Genomic DNA, 27,313 nt, shown 5'->3' on the forward strand with positions numbered 1-27,313 from the left:
GCTTTTGCTTTCTGATGGAATTTATCTCTTTTGGCTACTTTTCCTCAATTTTTTGGCCATGTCCTAACTTTCCACAAATTTATCTTCATAGATAGTGAAATCAGATAGATAATAAAATCAGAAGAGTAGTACCTCAACTTTGCTTTCTGTTTAATCCATTGCATATGGGTAATGTGTGACCTTAAACAGCCATTCACAAATCTAATCTGTTTAATCAGCTTGTTTTCCCCGAACAAACTCATCATCTGCACTCCCAAGTTACAGATTATTTTCAGGTATTAGTATCTTTCTTTAAAAAAAAAAACATGTCATGACCCTCTCCCTCTACTCCTGAGTCTTGATTTCCTTTCATCTCCTACCCTAGCTATAGCACAGCGGGTAGGGCGTTTGCCTTGCACGTGGCCAACCCGGGTTTGATTCCTCTGTCCCTCTCGGAGAGCCCTCAGAGTATCCTGCCCACACAGCAGAGCCTTGCAAGCTCTCAATAGGGTGTTCCATATGCCAAAAACAGTAACAACAAGTCTCGCAATGGAGAAGTTATTGGTGCCCACTCAAGCAAATCAATGAACAACGGGTCCAAAATGCTACAGTGCTCCTACCCTAACTCCTTGACAGTCACATTTTAAGCTTAATAGTTATAGTTTAGATTCCATGCTTACAGTAGTGTAGGGTCTAGTGATTTAGATATATGACATATTTTACCTCTCCACCACAAACAAGCCCAGGACCCTTTGCCTTTAGCCCTCTGTTACTTTGAGACCGCATCCTCTTGCTTTTTGACTCCATTTATCTCCTACTTGGCATTTTTTTTCTGTAATGTAGAGCCAGTGCTTTACTCATCTTTGTTACCTACCATCTTTTATACATGTTATTCTGTATACCACGGATTAGTGAGAATATCTGATATTTTTCCTTGCCCTTCTGACTTTCTTTACTTGACATAAGATAATTAGTATCTTTAATGGAATGAAGAACTTCCTTTGTGTGTTTGGATCTAAATTTATCTTCTTCCATCTCACTGACTCTAAATAAGGCAGAAAACTGTAAATTGTGAAATTTTTTAAATTTCAATTTTGGGTGGACAAAGATATTATGAGATTAGATGTTCCAAAGTATAACTTTAGTCATCTAGGTTATTTTTCTGAATAGATTTTCAGGTAAGCTATGAAGAATGCTATTGAAATACTCAGAAAGGCTTGAATTTAAAATTGATCTGAGTAGACAGAAACACCTTGCCAAACAATAGTGTTTAAACTTATAATCATAAAAATAATGGAATAAATTCACAATTATTTTATGTTTATTGGAACCTTAGTGTCAGGTATATTGTTAGACAAAATAGTAGGTTCTCTCTGTATATTTGATGAAAAGCTCATATACTTTAATACATAATTTTTAAATATGTTAATCAATTTAGGTTCATTGCCAAGCATAATGTGTTTGAATGGAATATTTTATAACTGTTTATTTATGACTAAATTTAAGCCCTTTTTTTTTTTTTGCTTTTTGGTCATACCTGGTGATGCTCAGGGGTTACTCCTGGCTCATGCACTCAGGAATTACTCCTGGCGGTGATCAGGGGACCATATGGGATGCTGGAAATAGAACCCATGTCGGCCATGTGCAAGGCAAATTCCCTACCCATTGTGCTATTGCTCCAGCTCCAATTTAAAACTTTTTGGAGGTTAACAGAGTTGCTTTGTCCTCGTGTGACTTGGCATAAGTTGTTTTTCCAGAGGTTATACTTAGTTGATTTCTGCTGTATTCACAGTAAATCATTATTATAATTGTATTTAAGCACAGTTTGACAAAGACATCAACATTACTGTTTTTTTCTCTTTCCTGTTTCAATTTTTCTTTCTTCTTCATTAAAATTTTTTTTTCTCCCCCTCCACATTCCACTTCTGCAGCTGCCCCCCATGGAGCACCCTGACTTGCACCAATTTTTCTTTATTCTACTAAACAGATTTTTCTCTCTAAACTATTCACAGGGTTTGAAATTAAATTAGTATTCTTTAGCTTCAATATGATATAAATTAAAATTCTCTATGGATATGTTGCTGATGATTACTTTTGTAGTTGCATTATGGAGCTTGGTATTGCTCAATGTCCATAATTTAAGTTCTGACAAGCTTTTAAAATCTTTCTTCTAAGTAATGCCTACAAATTAGTCCTTTCCCTCTCACCCTAGACCATGACTGCAAATGTCATATGGGTAGAAGATAATAAATTTCTCTCATAACTGCATATAGGTCAACTAGAAGGCCTGTGATAAAGACATAGTTATGGAGGGATTCTCGTGACTGTTTGCTTTCACAGACTTGTGACTATGGACTAGTTTAGTTTCTAATTGGCTGCCAACTAGCACAATATTAGAAATGGCATAAGAAAAGAAAATAACATTTATCTTATGAGAAAGGCTATATTTGCCTGACCCTGTCTCTGCATAATGATCTCATGATCTATGATGTGGAAGGAAAATATCAATTGTAATGTTTTGCTGCAGGAAGTACATTTTAGTCTAAATTACTGACAGATAAAGTTATCATCTTTCTTAGGAAAAAATAGAACTTAATTGAGCATTTTTTGTTTCACAAAAATTTTAATTTTAGACAGAATATAGTATACTCTTTAGCACTTGGTTTTCTTTGGTATTGTATACCTTTTTGAAAACTGCAGCTTAAGAATATTAGAGATTAAATGAAAGTAAGTAGCAATATATTAACAAATAACTATTTTTAAAAATAAATGGCAGCACTGTTTATCAGGGATGAGGCAACTTTTTTCTGCTGAGGGCAATATCTGTATTTATAATAACATTCATGTGTCATAAATTAATAGCAGATGGGCCAGTGAGAAGACTGCCTTTCTTTTCATCATAAATGGGAGCAGTACCACACAATTTCATACATAGCTCATCGGCCAGATATGCCCCACTCCTGAATAAATAATCTAAATTTATCAAATTCTCCATCAATCAATACACTGCTAGTGAAACTGTGAAACTGTAACCCTTCTGTAGATGGACTATAGATAGTTTTAAAAATAATCTTAAATATAAAAGGCAAAGGACATTTTTCTTAAATGTAGGAAAAAAACTTAATGACAAAATTATCACTTACAAACAGTAAACTAATAATGGAAAACCAATTACATGCATTAGAATTTTAGTTTGTAAGGACATATAAGGGAATAGGAAAATTATAGGTTTAGCAAAGTCCTAAGTACTTTGAGGGCTTATCACATTTAATCTCCACAGGAGAATAATGAGATTTTTTTTTTGGCAATTCAGAAATTTCCAGCCAAGAATTTAGTTTTCCTTTTCAGTTTTCAGGACATCATTTCAAAGTTGATCATCATAGGCCAACAATCTGAAACAATTGGGAAACATAAAGTATGCAAATACAATGAATTGATCTTTAAGAGTGTGTTTCTTTGTAGGAGATGTTATATTAATATTACTGAGGCTGGGTATTAAAGAATACACTGACTAGAGTCAGTTGCAAGAAGGAATGTAGGGGTAGTGGTGGAGGTGTATTAGCTACTTGGTGGTGGGTAGTCATATAGTAAAATTATATGCCTAAAGCATAGATATTGACATTATTGCAAAGCATGTTACCTCAATACTAATAACAAGAACAAAAAGGTATAAATTGGTAAAAGAGGTTTAGACATTGATTTCTAATTGCATAATGCACATTTTCCTTTTCCTGAACCACTTTCTCAGGCTGGTTCCTTCTGTAATTGTGAAAAGCTCATTTGTACCTTAAACTCCATGCTGTTTCCCTGAAATAAATTGCTCTGCTCTGAATAAATGGAGCAGTCTCTGATAAAACATGAGTGTCACCCATGATGGTTCTTCCCTAAGGAACTCCAAAATGGATGCCCTCTTCTCTCAAAGTGAAACAGGAAGACCACACCTAGCCAATTCTTTGTTCTGCCTTTCTTGTAGGTCTTCTCCACTTACTGCTATCTTCCTATCATTAACCTTCCAGGTTTCTGAAGGGATTGAGCAGTGATGATTTTGCTAACATCCTTCACTTTTGATTTTTGGCATTGTGGTACTTGGGTAGCAAATAAACATTTATGGCTGAGATGATCAATTTCTTCTAATAATCATTATGTTATAATGTTACTGTCTGCAAATTTAGGCTGCCAATTACTTTATTCTGTATTTGAATAAAATTAAGGCATAGAGACGGCTTTAGTTTGTTTAATGTCACCTGGGTACTCATGACAGTCATGATTCAACCTAACTCTCCCCAGCTTTATTTATTTTTTATTTTTTTATTTTTTTGCTTTTTGGGTCACACCCGGCAATGCACAGGGGTTATTCCTGGCTGATGCACTCAGGAATTACTCCTGGCGGTGCTCAGGGGACCATATGGGATGCTGGGATTCGAACCCGGGTCGGCCGCGTGCAAGGCAAACGCCCTACCCGCTGTGCTATCACTCCAGCCCCTCTCCCCAGCTTTAAAGACTCTAGTTTCATCAGCATGGGTCACATTTAAATTTTTTTTAATTTAAAAAATTAAATTAAAAAATTAAAATTAATTTAATTTAAATTTAAAAAATTAAAAAAAAATTTCTGTATTTCCAAAATTTATATTTTGTATTTTTATACCTTCTGTTTTGTATCTTTGTTCTTACTGTTTGTATTTATTCATGCTTGTAGAGGCTGGAGATATAGTGTAGAGGTTAAGCTTCGTGCCTTGTATGCAGTCATTGGTTAAAACCCTGGCTCCACCTGGCAACATAGGGCTTTGGTGTCATATCCACTAGCTCTTCCAATGAACTACTGACCTGACTGACAGAATCACTGGAAGGTTCACTGGGTCTCCTGAGCACCCTTGGTAGCCTACCCCCCTTTAAAAAAAAAGAAGAATGAATTCATAATAATCCAGCAATAGGTAATGAAAGTAGAGATAAGGCATTTTTTTTTGTCCTGCAAATTGAGAAGATATTTAATGAGACCCGGTTTGGATTCCTTCGTCTCTCTTGGAGAGCAAGACAAGCTACGGTGAGTATCTCGCCTGCATGGCAGAGCCTGCAAGCTACCCATGGCATATTTGATATGCCAAAAACAGTAACAACAAACCTCACAATGGAGACGTTACTGGTGCCCACTTGAGCAAATAGATGAACAATAGGAAGACAGTGCTACAGTGATTTAATGAGAAACATCTTCTTGTTTCTTTTTGCTTTCCTGAACAATGAGTGCGCTATATTGTAACATGACATAACATGCTGGAAAGACGTGTAGAGAGAAATGTTCTCTAAGCCTGAGAATTGTTACCTTGATTTCTGGCTTCATTATGCTCATGAGACAAGATTGTGCAAATATTAGTAGATTGTATTACTAAGCTCATTCTGATTTAGTTCTCTCTCTTTTTTTTTTTTTTGCTAATTAAGAAAGTCCCACGAGGCAGAGCCTGGAAAGCTACCCGTGGCATATTCGACATGCCAAAAACAGTAACAAGTCTCACAATGGAGACATTACTGGTGCCTGCTTGAGCAAAATCTATGAACAACAGGATTCTGATTTAATTAAATCAACTCCTTACTAAGCATATTAAAATTTTTTTTTTAAAAGAATTTGAGGCACCTTGAGACATTTATTTATTTTTATTTATTTATTTATTTATTTTTGCTTTTTGGGTCACACCCAGCGATGCTCAGGGGTTACTCCTGGCTTTGCACTCAGGAACTACTCCTGGCGGTGCTTGGGGGACCATATGGGATGCCGGGGATCGAACCCGGGTCGGCCGCGTGCAAAGCAAACGCCCTACCCGCTGTGCTATCGCTCCGGCCCCAGCATATTAAAATTTTTACTAATTTATTTTAAGTTTAACTTTATTTGTATTATTTTGGTTTTGGGGGCCACATGTGCCTTAATCCCTATATTCTCTCTCTCTGGCTATTTTAATTTTTCTGATGAGCCACACCTGACATTACTCAAGATCTACTTCTGAGTCTGATCGGGGGCCACTTTTGGTACTGTGTAATGACAGGGGGATTGAATCTGGACCTTCATACAAAGCATGTGCTCAGGCTTTTGAACTGTCTCTCTGACCCATATATTGAAAATTTCCAACAATCCAGAATGTAGATTTTATTACTCACTACTTGAGTTCTTCAAACTCTAAAATATTTTGATTCACTGTAGAAGCACATCAGCATGAGTTAAATACTTAGTTTTCTTTTGCGTAGAAGGACTGGAGAAAGGAAACAAAATTTAAAATATGTTTTTATTCATATGGAAATATATCTAGGCAGCCTAGGAAGGAGATGTGGGCAGATGAGGAAAATATGCTACTCCTGTTTGACACTCCTGCCTATCAACACAACTGGATACAACATACTTTAGCCGCCTTTCTAGAACCAAAGCTGATATTGACATTCTCAATAAAGGAGAAAAGAGAACGGTCTCTTGAAAACCAGTGTCATGTTCAACACAGACTCTGCAATTTATGCTTCTGTATTCTGGCTAATTACACATATTTGAATCAGTATCGCTATATCACTGTATCACTGTTATCCAGTTTCTCACTGATTTGCTAGAGCGGGCACCAGTAACGTCTCCATTGTGAGACTTGTTGTTACTGATTTTGGCATATTGAATACGCCACGAGCAGCTTGCCAGGATCTGCTGTGTGGGCGAGATACTCTTGGTAGCTGGCCGGGCTCTCCGAGAGGGGCGGAGGAATCAAACCCGGGTCAGCTGAGTGCAAGGCAAACTCCCTACCTACTGTGCTATCACTCCAGCCTATTAAAGAATAAAATTATCAATATAAATAGAATATTTAATAGTTAAAAACTTTATCCTGGGAAAGGGAAAGGTTCATTATGGTCACGTTAGTTTGACAAACTCTTTGATGAAAAACTATGTGACTTGTTCATTTAAGAGTTAAAATCAGTAGACTACTTCAGTAGACTACTGGAATTTTTAAAAAAATCTATGGTAATGCCTCTAATTGAGGGATGTTTATAAATGAAGTAGTTCAAAGGCGTTTCAAAAGTCTTTACATTAAAATTCATTTGATACTAAGAGTCACAAAAAAACTTCAAGCCCTTAATAAAATACCTTAAGTGTTGAACAATTGAAGAGTATTAATGGAAGAATGAGCAGTGAAAAAAGTTGAGAGTTGGAGAAATTGAATAATATTTAGAGACACAACTAATTTAGACAGTTTCCAGTTGAAGAGAGGGACTCAAGTGACTGAAAATTTGAACAAACTTTTGAAGGGTGACCTGTTTTTATTTGGCTTCACAGTATAGAATATTCAAATGTAATGAATGTCTAAGTGTGTTTCTAGAGGCTCAAGGGTCCATAACTGCTCTGAATTCTAGCATAAACACAAAACTTTCAGAATTATAAGAACTTTCTGCAATTGTTAGTTCCAGAGAAGTAGCAAAAACACTCAGCTTTGATAATCTCTATTTGATAATCATTTGTTTTAGAGCAATAACTATAGCTATTTGGACAACATTCCTTTTAATGATTTTATTGTAGGGGTGAGGAATGTTAGTACAGTTTATCACACAGCTACAGGCTCTATCTATTGAATCAAATATATGTGCTACCTAAAAGTTAGACACCCAACTGAATGGGAGAAAATATTTGTACTCAACACATGAAATAAAGGGCTAATATCACAGATATTTATGGTTTTCACAAAGATCAACAATAACAAAAAAATTATAAACCGTACCAAAATGTGGAACTGTAGTATATTATATAAAGAAAAGTAAACCAGAAGAAAGACAAAATACAGGATTATCTCACTTATGTGGTGTATGGTATAACAGGGCAAAGGAATACAAGATATCGAAGATAATTTAGGTTACCCCAAAACATACATTATAGAAATGAAAATGATTGGGGTGGGAAGATTTTATGAGTCAGGGTTGGAGAGGTAGTACAGTATAGTGAGTAGGGCAGTTGCATTGTATTGAACTGATCCAGGTTCAAGCTCTGGCACCCTATATGTCCCCCTGAGATACCTGCAGTGTGGCCCAAAGAACAAAACAAAACAAAACAAAACAAAACAAAAAACAAAAAACTAAAAAAAGGAAAGAAAGAAAAATAAATAAGTCAATATTAAGGGAATAAGTAAAAAGAGACAGATGGGAAGTAACAATTGTAGAGGTCAGGGGCTTTGGGTACAGTGGTGGCATAGCTGTGTGGAGTATGCATATATATGCATGTCATTTATATATGTATATATTAATCACAGAACTGACAACACTGCAAACATGAGACCCAAAATACAATAACTAAGCTTACTGTGCCTGTCGGGGTAGCAGGCTGTGGATTAGAACGAATATGGGGACTTTGGTGGAAGGAAATTGACATTGGTGATATGATTGCTCTTAGGACATTGTATACTTGAAACTATTATAAATGACTGTAAATCATGGTGTCTTAATAATAATAAAAACAAGTACAACAGAGTTAGGCCTATAAAGCTTGTGATTAGGCTTGAACTCACCATGGCATTTTCCTCTAAACTAGGAGTTGGTAAATTTTCCACTTGTGGCCCCTATTAGCATGAGAAAATTTTACAGTTCTCAAAGCATATTAATATATAAACTTGGTATATAAAGCAGAGCATTTACTGATAATAAATCATAAGTAAATTTATTTTAAAGTTTTAAAAGTTGTGTGATTCCATATGAGATTGCTAGCCACAGTTTTTAAGAGGCTAGACTCATGGGTGGAGAGATAGTACAGCTGGTAAGCCACATGCTTTGCATCCACCAGGTCCAGTTTCAATCTCTGGTGTCACATGTGATCCCCGAATTTCTTCCAGGACTGATTCCTGAGCACAGAACCAGGAGTAAGCTTCAAGTACAGCCAGTAATGACCCAAAACAAACAAAAAAGAAGCTAGACTTTAAATGATATAGTGTCACTTCAAATCACCTTGCATATAAATTGTATTAGGCATTTTATTGATTCAGTGATGATTTAAAGTATAAGGGAGGCTGTTAATAAATGTATATGTAAATATACCACTTTGTATGAGAGATTTGAGCATCTGTGACTTTTGGAGACCTAGGAAGGTCTGGAGCGAAAGCACAGCGGGTAGGGCATTTGCCTTGCATGTTGTCTGACCCGGGTTCAATTCTTCCGCCCCTCTCAGAGAGTTTGGCAAGCTACCAAGAGTATCCTGCCTGCACGGCAGAGCCTGGCAAGCTCCCCATGGTGTATTTGATATGCCAAAAACAGTAACAACAAGTCTCACAATGGAGACGTTACTGGTGTCCGCTTGAGCAAATCGATGAGCAACTGGATGACAGCAACAGTGACAGTGACAGGAAGGTCCTATAACTTGTACTTTGAGGGTATCAAGGGATAACTGTACTTATCTGTGTGATTTCATTTCCTGTGCTTTGCACCAAATTGAGGCATCTCTGGCTATTGGGATGATTGAATTGGACTGGTGATAGTGGGATCCTATCAGATTCATTCCCAAAATAGAATATAAGCACCTTCCAATGTCTCAGTATTCTAGGAAAAAGTGAATATAATAGTTAAAAAGAAACCTTTAGTGTTCGTGTCTAGGGCTTTTTTCACTGTCATCCCGTTGATGATCTATTTGCTTGAGCGGGCACCAGTAACATCTCCAATTGTCCTAGCTCTGAGATTTTAGTAGCCTCTCTTTACTCTTCCCAGCAGTGTCGCACTGGAGGCTCTTTCAGGGTAAGGGGAATGAGACCCATCATTGTTACTGTATTTGACATATCAAATACGCCATGGAGAGCTTGAGAGTCTCTGCCATGTGGGCAGGATGGTTTCGGTACCTTGCCAGGTTCTCTGAGAGGGAGAACTAGGCTATAAGAAGTTGCACGGGCGTTTTTAATGATAGCAAATAGAATATTTCATAATGGTCTCAGCTTATCAAAGAGAGAACTTTTTCTCTATGAATGCAAGCTGAAAATTCTACCAAACCAAGGGTGAGATAAAAATCCTTTCACTGACATGGCTTATGATGGATAAGAGATGTAATACAGCAGAAAAGAAGCAGATGCTCACAGTAGAGATTATGCAAAGCTGATAGAAATTTTCTCAGGTAATAAACACTTGCAGTCAGGATTTTGCTGGGTGTTTCAGAGGAAAGCCACAGAAAAGTAGTCAGGAAACACCATGTTAAAATAATGAAATTTTGCCATTTGTGATAAAAGGGATAAACATTATTTTTTAATTCTAAACATAATTGGAAACACTGAAATAGAGTAGCTATTGTTCCAATTGACATTTGTGGGAATTACAATTAGTGTCAGAGACTTCACTGGAAGTTCTGCAGATGAAAAGAACTAGCTTTAGATTCAAGGGGATCATCAGAAGCTAAACAAGGAAAATCTTGATTCATTCATTCCCTTCCGTTTCTGAATTAACCACTTCAGAAGAGTTTGCTATTTAGCTCAGGGCCAGTTGCATGTCCTCCAGTTAAGTGAGCTGATAAGTGCCAGTTTATATTCTGTATCAAAAGCAATGCATTTTTTAAAGTTACCTATATAATTAATGAAACAAGGAAGGAGCTGGAGCGATAGCACAGCGGGTAGGGAGTTTGCCTTGCACGCGGCCGACCCGGGTTCGAATCCCAGCATCCCATATGGTCCCCTGAGCACCGCCAGGGGTAATTCCTGAGTGAAGAGCCAGGAGTAACCCCTGTGCATTGCCGGGTGTGACCCAAAAACCAAAAAAAAAAAAAGAAACAAGGAGGCTGGTAGAGTAAATTGGTTCTACTGCAGTGGTGGCTTAACCACAATCTGGGTTGAAAATGCCTCTGAGTTGCAAAGTCAACTGCTAATGAAAACTAGTTGCAAAGAGCATCTTAGTTTTGTGCTAGTTGAACAGTAATCTTTCTTTCTTTCTCTCTTTCGTTCTCTTTCTTTTGTGAGGAACTGGCCCAGAACAGACCCCAGGAATCAATTTAGCTTTCTCAAGACTCTTTTTATAGGAGCCCGCATGGCAGAATAACTTGATTTTCTGCACCTGAACAAGGAATTTGGATACAGGAACCCTGGGTCGAAAGAAGGGTGGTGGTCAGACCAGATAACCAGACTCATATCACAAGACCCATATCACAAGACCCAGGACTGCCCCCAGAACCGAGACATTCCTGAATATTGGCACGAATACTGATCTCTAAAACCATAGGCTAAGGACTGATGTCCTTTTAAATAAAAGGTTAAGAAAGTTTGTAATACAAATCTATTGGCTATGAAATGCGCTGGCTCTGCTGTAATGGCTGGGAAGGCCTATATAAGATCTCCTTTGAAGAAGCTTGGGGTCTTTTGCCCAACCTGCTGGACCTGCATGTCCGCGTACGCGGCTGGACCCTGGCTAGCCAGTCTTACAATAAACGCTGCTTCCTGTTTGCAGTCTCTGGAGTCTCTTTGTCGTTATAGGGAGATCTCGATCTGAGCCCTAATACTTTCTTCTCTCTCTCTTTCTCTCTCTCTCTTTCTCTCTCTTTCTCTCTCTCTTTCTCGCTTCCTTCCTTCCTTCCCTCCTTTCCTCCCTCCCTCCCTCCCTCCCTCCCTCCCTCCTTCCCTCCTTCCTTCCTTCCTTCCTTCCCTCCTTCCCTCCTTCCTTCCTTCCTTCCTTCCTTCCTTCCTTCCTTCCTTCCTTCCTTCCTTCCTTCCTCCCTCCCTCCCTCCCTCCCTCCCTCCCTCTTTCTTTCTTTCTTTCTTTCTTTCTTTCTTTCTTTCTTTCTTTCTTTCTTTCTTTCTTTCTTTCTTTCTTTCTTTCTTTCTTTCTTTCTTTCTTTCTTTCTTTCTTTCTTTCTTTCTTTCTTTCTTTCTTTCTTTCTTCCTCTCTTTCTTCCTCTCTTCCTTCCTTCCTTCCTTCCTTCCTTCCTTCCTTCCTTCCTTCCTTCCTTCCTTCCTTCCTTCCTTCCTTTCTTCTCTCTCTCTCTTCTCTCTCTCTTTCTCTCTCTTTCTTTCTTTCTTTCTTTCTTTCTTTCTTTCTTTCTTTCTTTCTTTCTTTCTTTCTTTCTTTCTTTCTTTCTTTCTTTCTTTCTTTCTTTCTTTCTTTCTTTCTTTCTTCCTTTCTTTTTCTTGTCACACCTGACAGTGCACAGGGGTTGCTCCTGGCTCTGTGCTCAGGACTTACTCCTGACAATGCTTGGGAGACCATATGGGATGTTGGGAATCGAACCCAGGTCTGCCATGTGAAAGGCAAATGCCCTCCCTGCTGTGCTATTGCTCCAGCCCCTAATTTTTCTTTCTTTTGAGAATTAGAATTGTTTTCTTGAATAAAACTCTATTGCTGTAGAGCACTATGTAAGTTTTACATGTGTAATACTGAAAAACAGGGTGAGTATATATGGACTAGCTTCTGAGTGTGGGTCTTGAGGCTTAAGTATAAAATTTGCATAAAAAACTCCAGATGTTTATGATGTTATAGTTTCTTTTTTTGCTGCTATTAAGTAGGTGCCCTTCTGTTGTGGGTTGTGATCTCCTGTTCAGTTTATGAAGTTTCATGTCCTGTCCTGTGCTGGTCATTAGTCCTGTGTATGAAGCTATGATCTGAGGTTTGCTTAACAGGTCATTGAGGTTCTGTGTGTTCTGGGAGGTTCTGTGCCTGCTGATGCTTGCTGCTCATTGGCCTTCCCTGTCCTTTGCTCTCTGGTTATCTTCGAGAGAACTGCTGCTTTCCTGACATCCACTTGAGCACAAGTGAGGCGTCAAAGAGGAAGTGACCTCTGTGCCCCCTCCTTCCTCCACTATATGTATCTGCTATCTCTGTCCTAGCTGTTTCTGTTATATATCTGGTGAGATTTAAAATGACCTAATTGTCTCAACTAGATTAGCTGTTGCACCTCTCCTTTTCCCTTTTCTTCCACTAAAACATGACTACATTAACTTCATACTGAGAGAAGTCCAGTTCTCTTCTGCACTTTTTTTCTAAGGTTCCTATGGGTAGAGTACTCATAGCAACTTCTGTTTTGGTGCTGTCCAATTCCAATTACCAAATGATCAAATTGACTCATAAGATGTCTGGTGTTGGTGTGCCTTGATTTAACTTTGCTTTTGGTTTTAGTGCCACATCTGAAAGTGTTCCTGGTTCTGTGCCTAAAGGTCATTCCTAGCAGAGTTGGGGAGAGCATATGTGATCCCAGAGGTTGAACCCAGGTCATATGTGTGCCAGGCAGAGGCCTACTTGCTGTGCCCAGTCTCTCTGGCCCAGTCTTAGTTTATCTTTTAACACTCATTAAATCCTAATGGCATTTGGGGGTAGATGTCATTATTTGGCTGAGGTAGATAATAGGTAAGGATACAAACCTTGCATGTTTAAAGGTTACCAATTTATTCACCCGAAAGACAGTAGATTGAGATGTTAAGAAAAGTTGTTCTGAGGATGACAGACAAGACCATACAGAAGGTTGGGGAGGTTTCAGGTAACTGGAATAGGTCAGAAAATAAAGTTGTAGCTAATATTCGAAGATACTTTTCTGATGCTTAGTAGGGCAAAACATAACAGAGCCCACCTTTTTCATATCTGCATGGATCATTCAGTAAAATATACATTGTTTATTATGTTTTTGGAGATGAGATGGGACATTTCAACTTGCTTTCAGTGCATGTTTGGGAGGACAGAAGGGAGGCCTAGTAAGGTCCTGCTTGTTTGAATAAGTTAAAAAATGGAATCTTAAACTATGTACTATTATTTTTCTATTACTTATACTGTATATATTTTTACTTTATTCATAATTTCATTATTTTTAATCAGTCCTATATAATATTTATATATTAAATATAAATATTATATATACTTTCATATTATTTATGTAGCACTGTAGTACTGTCTTCCTGTTGTTCATCAATTTGCTCGAGTGGGCACCGGTAACATCACCACTGTGAGACTTATTGTTACTGCTTTTGGCATATCGAATATGCCACAGGTAGTTTGCCAGGCTCTGCCATGAGGGTGGGATACTTTCAATAGCTTGCTGGGCTCTCCTGAGAGGGATGGAGGAATCAAACCCGGGTGGGCCATATGCAAGGCAAACGCCCTACCCGTTGTGCTATCACTCCAGTATATATTATTTATATATTATTATAAGTATTATGTTATTATTGTTAATGTTATTAGCACCGTCGTCCCGTTATTCATTGATTTTGCTTGAGCGGCATCAGTAACATCTCCATTGTGAGACTTGTTACTGTTTTTGGCATATTAAATATGCCACGGGTAGCTTGCTCTGCTATGCGGGCAGGATACTCTCGGTAGTTTGCTGGGCTCTCCGAGAGGGACAGAGGAATCAAACTAGGGTCAGCCATGTGCAAGGCAAATGCCCTACCCACTGTGCTATCGCTCCAGCCCTAATATTATTAATAGTATATATTAATATTATATTATTTGTATATTATAAATATATTAATATACCATAAATATTATTTTGCATATTTTATAATTGAAGTATTATAAGCAATACATAAAAACATCTAAGAAAAATAAAGGATATAATAAGAAAAACAACAGTGAGAAAAATGATGAATAGATTTTTTACTTGTCTTTATTACTTATCCTGTATATTTTAATTATCCTTTGTTTATCATTATAAAATACTTATTTTATTTTAATCATATATTATTGGGCATAAATAATTGAATTGAAGATTTCAGTTGACAGTACTGTCATATCCTATGCCTGGAGGAGTGGATGAATAGATATTTTTATAAAATGATCCCAGAAAATTTTTTGTATTGACATGAGATTGCTATAATATGCCTGCAAGTTACCATTATTTTCAGATTAACAAGAAATAGTATAAGCTTCTTATCAACTTTTTCAAGATAAAATTCTTATTCCACTAATAAGAGACTGTTAACACATAACTAGCATTCCAAAGTATCTTGCCAGATTTAGCAAGTCAAATATTCACATGGAGATAAAAGTGAGATTTAAATTCAAGCACAGTTTAGGTCTTTACTCAGTTGAAGGTATAAGACAAAGCAAATTAAGGTTCTGTATAATTTATTGGATTTTTAAAGGCTTTGTTCATTTTTTCCTCAAATGCCTTGAGGTATTAATAAAAAAATTAGTTTAAACATCTGCATCTACTTATAGCAATAATAATGCACTTGAAAGTGGATCCAGAGCATGCATATAAATAAGATACCCAGCTATTCTTGGAATATTGAAAGGAATGTTTATTAAAATCTAGAGTTAATAAGGAAATGTCAGTATCTTTCTTGTGTCCCTTTTTTCCATTCACTTCACTGTTTTTGCCAGCATGATTGTCACTGTCACCCCGTTGCTCATCAATTTGCTCGAGTGGACACCATTAACGTCTCCATTGTGAAACTAGTTGTTAGCATGCCAGGGTCTGCCATGCGGGTGAGATACTCTCGGTAGCTTACCAGCCTCTCCAAGAGTGGCGGAGGAATCCAACCCGGGTCGACTGTGTGCAAGGCAAATGCCCTACCCTCTGTGCTATTGCTCCAGCACAAGGTTCAGGGGCGCCTGTTGTAATGTGGCTATGCAAATCGCTTCTCTCTCTCTCTCTCTCTCTCTCTCTCTCTCTCTCTCTCTCTCTCTCTCTCTCTCTCCCTCCCTCCCTCTCTCTCTCTCTCACTCTCACATAAACACACACACGCGTGCATATGCACAGCAAACTTGCACAAGCGCCACATACACAGCCACACACATTCTCCTCACCCTGGCTTCCATGGAGCTGCAGGCATCCACCCTAATATAAGTGGTCTTTTCAGCAGGCAACTTGAGGCTTCTTCCTATTTATGACTTATTTATTTTAAAAATATTCCTAAAATGCAAAAAAAGTGGGTGTGCTTCATGTGGAGAATAAAAAGAGCTTTGAAATTTTTCAGTAACTGATTTTATCTTGCACATTGACCCCTTTTGTGCTAATGGGGACAAAATTTAAGTTTCACAATGAAAAATAATTAGGTTTCTGCTGGCTATATCTGTCCTTTAGATAAATATCCCATCTGTTCAAAGTTCATACTCACTACAGGGTGCATTCTTTTTTTCCTTTCAAGTGAATCCTCCTCTCTTTGATCACAGGAAGGTAGGTTGGCGGGGGAGGACTCCGTGTTCTTGGAGGAGGGTTGGAGTTAGAGAATGGGAGAAAGGAGACTATCCTCCAGATAGTGGTGACTCATCCACATGTTGGTGGACAGAGCCCAGTATCTGCTGCCATTCTTGTGCCAGCAACATACATTTCTGAGCATTTAGAGTTGGACTGTTCAGGTTCATTTCTCCCCTCCCACTGCTGCTTTTGCTTTGATTAAGGTTTGATTAAGACTTGACTTTAACCTCGGCTTAGTGCAGGCCCTCTGCTCCTTTCCTAAAGATCATTTACTTCTCACCATCTATTCTGCAAGGGAGTTCACCAACTAACAACCAGAGCTATTCACTCAGAGGTGGAGGAGGGTTTTGAATCACTTTTATGTCATACCCAGGGCCTGTGGAATATAAGGAACTAGCTCAGGCTCTTGGTTTTGTAGAATTAGGCCAAATTCTACAAAATTCAGGGTAGTCACTACATTGACATGGCTGATTTGAGGAGCTTCCCTCTGGATTCCAAATGACACTTGGGTTTCCATTCAGTGTACCTGGTGCTTTGCTACTATCCCTCTTGATATCATGCCTGCTTCAGTTCTTCGATCTTTGGTCTTCCTCCCCTATTCTTCACTTATTGTGACACCCCCTCCCCCTTGGACAGAAACCATGAACCTGGAAACATAAAGGGATAAAGACTAAGTGATGAATCCTCTGTAATCTTGAGTTCAAATACATATCTCAATCTCATTTTTCCTGTGCTTGCTCTGTGATGTGACACCAAATTCTCTGACACTCTGAAGTGCAGAAGTACAGCTAGTGACTGTTAGCAGGTAATTGGTAGGGAGAGAGAAGAAATGTGATGCAGGGCATGGAGGGAATAACTGTCACAAAAATTTTTGTCAATAACTTCAGAGTGTCTGCAATCAGGAGTGCAGCACAGATGTCATCTAGAAGTATGGATTTGTTTTCACTCCCTCTATTCAATCTCCAGCTGAGAAAGGAAACTAGCTCACGAGCTCTTGTGTGCTTATTGCCTTTAACCCTTCTTAGTGAGAGTAGACTAGAAACCAATAACTAATTTTATTTTTTACTAAGATAATTGTAACTGAAATTGTGTGTGAGAGCTGCCATAAAAAAATATCATAGGGTAGGTGATATTTTTTCTCATGATTTTGGAGCTGTGGCTAGAACACCTGGATCTGTGGGTTTGGTTTCTCTGAATCTTCTCTCCTGAGTGGCTATATGAGCACTTAGTCTTGTGTCCTCACATGGGCTTCCTTTTGTGTCAACCATCCCTGGTGTTTTTTCCCTTTTCTTTTGAGGTTTTGGGGGTTGTTTTTGGATACTTCTGGAGGCTTACTTCTGGCTCTACATTTAGGGATCACTTCTGCCAGGCACGGGAGACATGGGATGCCAGGGATTAAGCCCTGGTTGGCCTCGTTAAAGGCAAACACCCTACCCACTGTACTCTCTCTATGGTTCCATTTCCCCTTTCTTATAAGACAACTTTTCAAATTGCAGTTGGGCCTACATTAGGGTCTTTATCTTTAAAGACCTTGCCTTAAAATATTTCATTCAGAGATGCCAAGAGTTGAGATTTCAATATATGGGTTTTATTGCAGGACTTAAAGCAATTATGTTCTAGGACACTCAGTACTTTTATTCTTATTCTTATATAATAAAGGGTTCTTCTTTGTTTTGTTTTAGGTCACACTTGCAAGTTCTTGAAGGATGTATCTGGTTCTGTGCTTGGGGATTACTCCTTGAGGTTCTTGGGGTACCAGGAAGTACCAGGGACTGAGCCCAGGCCCCCCTGAATATATAGTGTGCCTTTAGTTCAGTGACTGTCTCTTCCCCTCAGAGTAACTTTAAATCATGGCAATTATTGAAACAACTGGTTATACCATTACTACTATTCAGACTATAAAACACAAGATTAAGGTATGGCTTACAAAAGGTTTCAAAGTTTCTAGAGAAAGTGAGAATTTAGTTCAGTACTGTTGGAATGAATGGAATTATGCTTCTGCATAAAAATGCAGAAATATCAAGCTTTACATAAAAATAGGAGTGCATATATCCTTATATTTAGAGTGTATATCGCTTTATATTTAGAGTATTTTTTTTACCAGAAGTACATATTGTTAGTTTCTATTTATCAAAATAAATAATATTTGAATTTATCCAAATAAATAACACTTGTATACACAAATATAAACCTAGCAGTGCCCAGAACTCTGTTCTGGGACCACTCTTGGCAGTGCCTTGGGAACCATAATGGGTGCTGAATATTGAACCCAGAGCAGCTGTATGTAAGACAAGTGCCCTACTCACTAAATTGTTATGGGTGATTTGATTGTAGCAGCTCTTCTTATGTACGATAACTTCTAATTTTACTGTTGTATACATTATAGCACAGCGGTTGGGTGTTTGCCTTTCATGCGGCCAATTCCTCCACCCCTCTCGGAGAGCGCGACAAGCTACTGAGAGTATCGAGCTCGCACAGGAGAGCCCGGCAAGCTATCCGTGCATATTGGATATGCCAAAAACAGTAACAATAAGTTTCTCAATGAGAGACGTTACTGGTGCCTGCTTGAACAAATCGATGAGCAATGGGATGACAGTGATACAGTTATGCATTATAGGTATTTTCTCCTAATTTGTTATTTATTTTCTAACATTATCTTTTCCCTCCTCTCTTTGGGAGTGGTTATTGCAATGACCAGGATCATACATTTGGTTGTGGTGATTTCAAGGGGTTTCACACTTTAATTACAGAGTTTATACACACTGAGTTGTGAAATATCAGATATTGCATATTTTTGTTGTTATGCCAGGGATCGCAACACTATAGATCACACTTGGAGGTAGACAGAATTGTAATTTTGGCTTCATGCCCGAGGCAGTATCCCAATGAACCACATTTCCATAAACTTTTATAATCATAAATTTATACTGTCATGCAGTTAAACATTTTAGTCTTATTTAGAAAAGCCTTCTAAGTCTATATTATATAATGCTTGATATTTGATTCCTCATTATGTATTTTTTTATCACGCTTCACCTGGTACTATTTAGATGTTTAATCATCTGTGATGCATTTTTTGGTAAACATTTTTATATAGAAGTATTTCCTTTTCTTGATCCAAGTAATTCTATAAGTAACCGTGAAATTGTTTGCTCAATCTTGTATGTGTAATCTTTCCAATGCAAATGTGATGATAGAACCCAAATAAAGATCCATTTTCTTGCCACATTAAAAGGATTTTTATATTTCCTACCCCCTCTTCATGGAGAAATTCTGGCACTTGTGGCAGGTGAGTATATGATTACTGTCCCCTCTACATTGTTCCAGTCTTCTGCCTAGTCACAGAGCAGTATTCTGATTATTTGTCACAGTGGATCCTTTTTAGAAAGCTAGCTCATTATCTATAAGAGATATTTGAATTTATTCCTTCTCCATCTTTTTTCTCTAAGCTAGCCTCACTTTGAAAAGTATGCCACCTAAGAACCTTGGTAAGGTTTTGGTTTGTTTGTTTTTTTCCACTCCCTGGGCTGGTTGCTTGCAGAATCAACACTCCTGGACTCTATCACATTAGATAGCAGACTGTTCTTGAATTGCAAAACCAAGATGATGAGGGTAGGGGTCTGAGGGGCCTTGCAGGGAGAGATTGAAAGGGGCTCTTGAAAAGGGAGCCGAAGCATTTGCTGAGATGAAATAATCAGTGGTTTCTTCAATTTCATGATCAGTTTTACCCTCACACTGGATGAGTTCAAACCTTTTCATATGCACTGCAGATTAATTAAACTTCTTAGAACAATGAAAGAAGTAAAAAGAAGTAAAAATAACCAAAAAAAAATAAACCAACCCAAAACACAACATTCTAACACAAGTGAGACTGTGTGAAATTGAGAGTTGATACAAAAAAATGTTCTGAGGATGGATCAACCAGGAATGAACCCTGAGCACAGAGCTGAGCACAGAACTAGGAGTAAACTCTGAACACTGCTGGATGTGGCCCCCAAAGCAAAACAAAGAGTAACTCCAGAGCATAGCCAGATGTGCCCAATACACACCCCCAAAAGTGATAAGGGCCTTAGTAAATTTATTTCACTACGAGAAGGTGACATCTATTTCTTCCTCTCTGAGATAATCCAGGATCCCTTCCTGCACCTTTTTACACAACTCTAGCCATCCCACCTCCTTGTTTCTCTGTAAACACACCAAAATGTACTGCAGCTTTGGCCGCAGTACTCTGCATCAAGATATTGTTAACGTTAGTTGTGTTAGTGAAACTTCATCTCCCTGTCTATCTGTTTTCTAGCACCTTCTATAAACGACACCTGGCTAGGTGTCTTCCTTTTTATTTTTTTGTTAGCACTCCATGCCTTCTGCCTTGCTGTATCAATCTGTGAGAACAGTGTATACGTTCATTACTGTCTGCTTCCCCCCTGGAATTTAAACACTAAGAGGGAGTTTTCTGTCTTACTTTCAGTGTCTGGCGCAACACTGGGGTGCGCAATTCACTTTTGGGCTGAATTAATGACTAGAGTAAGGTTATTCAGTGAATAGAAAGAGAAGCTGAAAATAAAAAGCACCATCATTTGATTTCTCATTTTTCTTCTCTAAGTATTTTATTTAAAATAACTATAACAGGGACAAGAGTAACACTATGGAATATAGGGCATTTGCTTTTTACCACATATTATTCCCTGAGCACTGCCAGGTGTGATCTCAGAGAACAGAGCCAGGAGTAAGCCCTGAATACCACCAGTTTTTGTCCCAAAATCAAATCAATAATTAAATAAAACAATTATGATATTCCAGGTTGAGGTAAATATCCTTTAAGTGTATGTGTATTATATATATATGTGGATATATATATATATATCACTGTATTATACTGGAGCGATAGCACAGCAAGTAGGGTGTTTTGTTTGCCTTGAACGCGGCTGACCAGGGTTCGATTCCTCTGCCCCTCTTGAAGAGCCCGAAAGCTACCGAGACTATCCCGCCTGCACAGCAGAGCCTGACAAGCTACCCATGTCATATTTGATATGTCAAAAACAGTAACAAGTCTCACAATAGAGATGTTACCGGTGCCCGTTCAAGCAAATTGATGAACAATGGGAGGACAGTGCTACGTATATTATACTAATTTATATAGGGTTTTTGGGGGAGGGGTCACACCTGAAGGTGCTCAGGGCCTACTTATGGTTCTGCATCAGGGATCACTCCGAATGGGCACTGGGGGGACCATATGGGGTGCCAGGATCAAACCCAGTCCAGCTGCATGCAAGGCAAGTGTGCTACTAACTATACGATCACTACAACTCCACTTTTAGTGTCTGTTTTATTATTTAGTGTCTATTTTTTTCTGTTCATCCAACTAGTGGCAGGATAAAGGACATGCTAAATTTTCTAAAATACTTTTGTAGTGTTGGAGTTTTGTGAGATTAAAAAGCAGAAGCAAGGGGAAACAGAAGTACCATTGTAGATTTCCACTGGCCTGTGTTTAGCTTGCACCTCTCTCAGAATTAGCAATGCAAAATTGGTTTATTTTAGGCTTGTTTCATTATGGTCTAACTTTAGTTAGGAATTTCTCCTTTTATGAGTAATGGAATCAACTAAGGATTAGTGGGGTGTTTCTTGAAAACTACATGGAATACACCAGTGGTTTCTTCTATTTCATTACCAATTTTGCCCTCACAGTAGATGAGTTCAAACTCTTTCATATGTACTGCAGATTAATTAAACTCTGTAGTTTAAACAATGAAAGAAGTGAATACTTAGGTAGGGATAATGCTCTTTTTCTTCCGGTAGTATCTGTTTTCCAATAATTAAAGACTTATATCTTTGCTTTATGATATTTTTGTATGAAAATAGAATCAGTTCTCTATAATTTTTTTATTTATTTTTTTATTGAATCACCATGTTGAAAGTTACAAAGCTTTAAGGCTTAAGTCTCAGTTACATAATGCTCGAACACCCATCCCTTCACCAGTGCATGTATTCCACCACCAAGAACAACAGTAAACCTCCCACCCCACCCCGCCCTGCCCCCCGGTCCCCCACCCCACCTGTGTAGTTGGTAAATTACACTTTACTTTCTCTTTACCTTGATTACATACAAACAAAAAAAAACTCACTATTATTGTTTGGAGTTTCCCCCACAGAGTCGGACCTGCTGGAAAAGAAGCATTTGATAATTTGTTTTCCACTGCTGCGAATGAGGAGATATGAGGTCGTGTGGCCACAGTAGCGGCTGTGAGGTTCTAGATTCCTGTATTTTAGTATTTTAGTGACTAAGTCCAGAGGGCTTTCTGCCAGAGGTTGCATCTTTGCTAACTCGTACCTCTCTGCTACCTTATATTCCACATATGAGTGCAATCTTTCTGTATCTGTCTCTTTCTTTCTGACTCATTTCACTCAACATGATACTTTCCATGTTGATCCACTTATATGCAAATTTCATGACTTCATGCTTTGTAACTGCTGCATAGTATTCCATTGTGTAGATGTACCAAAGTATTTTTAGCCAGTCATCTGTTCTCGGGCATTCGGTTTTTTTCCCAGATTCTGGCTATTGTAAACTGTGCTGCGATAAACATACAGGTGCAGATGTCATTTTGACTATATTTTTTTGCTTCTCCAGGGTATATTCCCAGGAGTGGTATTCCTGGGTCAAATGGAAGCTCAATTTCTAATTTTTTGAGAATCGACCATATTGTTTTCCAGAAGGGCTGAACCAGTCGACATTCCCACCAGCAGTGTAGGAGGGTTCCTTTCTCCCCACATCCACGCCAACAGCAGTTGTTTTTGTTCTTTTGGATGTGAGCCAGTCTCTGTGGTGTGAGATAGTATCTCATAGTTGTTTTGATCTGCATCTCTCTGATGATTAGTGATGAAGAGCATTTTTTCATGTGCCTTTTAGCCATTCGTATTTCTTCCTTGAGAAAGTTTCTGTTCATTTCTTCGCCCCATTTTTTGATGGAGTTGGGTGTTTTCTTTTTGTAGAGGTCAACCAGTACTTTATATACCCTGGTTATCAATCCTTTGTCGGATGGGTACTGGGTGAATATCCTTTCCCATTCTGTAGATTCCCTTTGAATTCTGGTCACTGTGTCTATATAATTTTAAAGAGTAAAATATAGGTACAGTCAAATAAAATCCATGAATCCTGTTTTTCTGCTTGTATATTTTGATAGATGCTTGACTCTTATCATATAGAGTAAGAAAATGAAGTAAGTAAACTGTCTTGCATTAGAAGCAAATTATTTTCAAGTTCTGTCTCAAATTCAATTTTCCTTTCTGGGTTATTTGAGCCCCCTCAACAGTTTGGCATTTTCCTACATCTGGACTTTCCTGAAAATACTCAATAGCTTTTTATTATAATAAACAATATACACATCCTTTTTTCCCCCCTGTGAGATTCTGATTTTAAAATATATAGTTGCATTGGGGAAGCCTTAAAATATTTTTCTAAAGTGTTAAAGTGGAATTTTTTCATTTAGTACTGTTTCACAAACATCAGAAATGTGCATGTAAAATAAAGAAGAAGATTTTACTTTCATCCAATTGTATGGTTAAATACTGAAAAATGAGAGACTGACTTTTGCTGGTGAAAATAACTTAAAATATGGATCACATCAGGATATTTTAAAATAACTTAAAATAACTTAAAATATGGATCACATCAGGAAATAACAAAAAGAGAAGGAAGTGAGCAAAAGTAAATTCTTATTTTCAAGATTTTACCATTATTACTGTATTAAGAGTTCTCAGTGCAGAACAGTGGCTCATATACAGGAGGGGCCACATATACAAAAAAAAATAGCAATTATTTTGTAGTGTGCTCACTGCATAGTAATGCAGTCACTGAGATCTTTAAACTGAATATTTAATCGTTTTGAAAAATCTTGTTTAATGACTCAGAAATGCACTGGAATCTGGACATCTGGGATTGTTCTATCTCATAATACCTAGTCTTATCAAACGGTATTAAGAGTAAGTTGAAAATTTACTTGGATTAGTTAACATATTCTCAACTGACAGAATCGTTCATGTTTTAAAAATTAATTTAACTATTTCTTATTTCCTTCCTCACTTTGCTATTTTTGTTGTTGCTGTGAGTCACACATATGCTTGGTTGTGGTGCTTATACAATTTTTAGCGGTGCTATTTGCTGGGGGTGACACATCGAGTTGTAGTACACTTACTTTTGGCCACTCTCCAGTTTGTACTCCTTAAATTGCAGTGCTTATACTTGTGCTTGGCACAGGTTGCACCCTTTAATTGATGCACACACATTCTGATTGTAGTGCTAACTAGTGCTCACACCTGTGCTCACTAGGGGTCATACTTCATGGTTCTAGAACATTCACTGTCACTGTCATCCCGTTGCTCATTGATTTGCTTGAGTAGGCACCAGTAAAGTCTCATTGTGAGACTTGTTATTGTTTTTGGCATATCGAATACACCATGGGTAGCTTGCCAGGCTCTGCGGGATACTCTCGGTAGCTTGTTGAGCTCTCCAAGACAGGCAGAGGAATCGAACCCGGGTCGGCTGTGTGCAAGGCAAATGCCCTACCCACTGTGCATCGCTCAGCCCCCTAGAACATTACCTTCTTGTTATCTGTGTGGCAGTGCTTGCAGTGGATCATGCCCTTTACTTGTTTGCTTACACATACCTGGTCACAGTGAGTCTTCAAATCACTTTTGCTGGGAATTGCAGGCTGTGCAGTTGTCAGCCACACAGTAGAGCTGCCAAGTTTATACTTGGCATGTGTGATGGCTGAGGATTTAAGCTCAGGACAAATTACTTGCAGGTGAAGTCGTCTGAGGCTCTGCACTATTATTCCAGGCTGGGTTTTATTTTTTTTTTCTCTTGCAATTTTTATTCTGGTTTTGGACACCTCAGTATTTGCATGAATCTAGGTTATGACAGAATCACATGACAGAATCATGTTCTTCTACAAGGATGCCATTTGAGATGAGATTAATTGATGGACTTTGTTTTGTTTTGTTCTGGGGTTACACCTGGAAATACTCCTGCCTCTGTGCTTAGGGATCATCTCTGGAGGGGCTCCTGGAACTGTTGCAGGGAAATGTCATACCTGCTGTACTATTGCTCTGGCCCTCCAGAATCATTTTTCTTTATAAATGAGATTTGAATGTGGCTACTCTTTACTTCATTGTTTAATAACTGCATTAGCATAAGTAGCATCTCCTTGAGAGCCCATCCATTCAGTGGGAATCCTTAGAAAAAAAACAGCATTGCCTCAGAGTGGACCCAAAAGACTCTACTAGTTTGTTGTTGATTGTGAAATGAGCTGGAAATGGTTTTCAGTGAATATAAAATGTAAGCCAGGACTAGAGATGTATTTGCAGAAAAAAAAGTACCCATAAAACTGTCAAAAAAATAAAATCTCCTTTGGCTAAAAACATGAAAAATACTAAAAATACATCTTTCTTGTGAAATTCAACTTATGTGACTTATATGCGGTCATTTCCGAGTCAGTGCTCCTTCCCCACTCCCTCACAGGTAACAAGTAGACACTTAGGTAGTACAGTATTCATTTTTATTTCTAAAAAGAGATATATAAAAAATGGCTTAGAAACTATAGTAATTTTCTCTTCCTTTCTATCTAAATATTCATACAATTGCTCTTCCATCTGCTAGGGACACTGTACTGGGTATCAGCCTATTACCCAGGATAATATCTGGGTAGCACATTTCTCTCTGTATGTCATGATTTTATAGGGCATTGACTCTAGAAATAATCACTGACAATTAATACTGTTAGTTCCGTTGTATGACAGAGACCCTTAGACTATTATCCTTGCATGGCATTTTCATTACGAAGCCCATTAAAATGTGATATATTGTCTCAAGTACCCCATACATTATCCAGAATCACTGTTCAAGGCTGATATTACAAACCACTTCATACTTTTTCTGTTTAATCTCAAATAAAATTAAGGTTCTACTGTCTAAAATCTGTGCATATATTACAATAAAAGAATGCCTATTGAATCTTAACAAAAAAGAAACTTTAATGTGAGACTACCTTTAATGGGGGATTGTTCTGTTCATTTATTTTTATTGTTGTGGACATTAACCATCACCACTATATTTTTTTTCATGCCTTTCCCCAAGGTCTTACTCTCATCTCTGACATATAAGTTTTTTTAGAGCAGGAGCTGCAGCTACTGAAGAAACCATTTAAAGCATTAATATCCATGGTTACAAAGTACTAAGTGATAAAGAATGTAATAAAAAGGATTCTAGGTTTTCTTTAATCTGATTTATTTTGAGAATCTTAACAATAGCAGTGCTTTTAATCTCAAAGCTTCCAGTGCCTCATAGATAAAAGCTGGCTCAGAACTTCTCCCATTGCTCTAGATTAGTTTTTGCATATATGTGCAATGGGCCACAGGCTAGATTTCATTAAATGGGACAGAAATCTGCTGGAATTTAGAAAAGAACATTTCAAAGTGTTGAATTTCCTTTGACCCCTTCAGGAGACCAGGCTCTCAGGGTTGTACTACTGGGTGAGATTTGGAGTCTCCAGCTTGAAACCCACAATAGTTCCTGTTAGCAAATGTTGAGAAGTCCAGCTCTAGGCTAAACACCTATGTGATTTTTAAAAATTTCCATACTTTTGGACATAAAAGGGTGGGGATTGATAAAGATTGGCAGAGAAATCTGCTCTCCTCATGGCAGTGCCTGTTGGGAACTGAGGTTGGGACTCCAGCCCATCACACTCTCTCACACTTCTGCCCTCTAACCCAGTGACTGCATTTACAGGCCTCTTTGTTAGGGGTCTCTAGCAGAAGATGTTCTAACATGCCTTGCAGAGTCCTCCTTACTTAAGGCAGAAGGGAAAATTCCCCATATTCGTTTACTCCTTTCTACTTCCACTGCTTAATATTTTAAGGACCGTTGCTAGCCTTCTAGCTCCCTTTCTTCCTAGCACCTGTGTGTACAAAACTGCATAACATTTGGAACTCTTGGCACATCTGGAGTGATCTACCTCACCCTAAACCCAGGATGAGCTATGGGTGAAAATGGAACAGTGAGGAAGTCAGCTCTTTCTCCTTCCAAAGAAACTCTTTGACTTCTTGCTCATACGGTCGCACTGTAGCTCTGTCATCCTGTTTTCATCGAGTTGCTCGAGTTGCTCGAGCGGGCACTAGTAACATCTCCATTGTTAGACTTGTTGTTACTATTTTTGGCATATTGGATACGCCACTAGTAGCTTGCCAGGCTCT

This window comes from Sorex araneus, chromosome 2 (assembly GCF_027595985.1).
Source record: "Sorex araneus isolate mSorAra2 chromosome 2, mSorAra2.pri, whole genome shotgun sequence".
Lineage (NCBI taxonomy): Eukaryota > Metazoa > Chordata > Mammalia > Eulipotyphla > Soricidae > Sorex > Sorex araneus.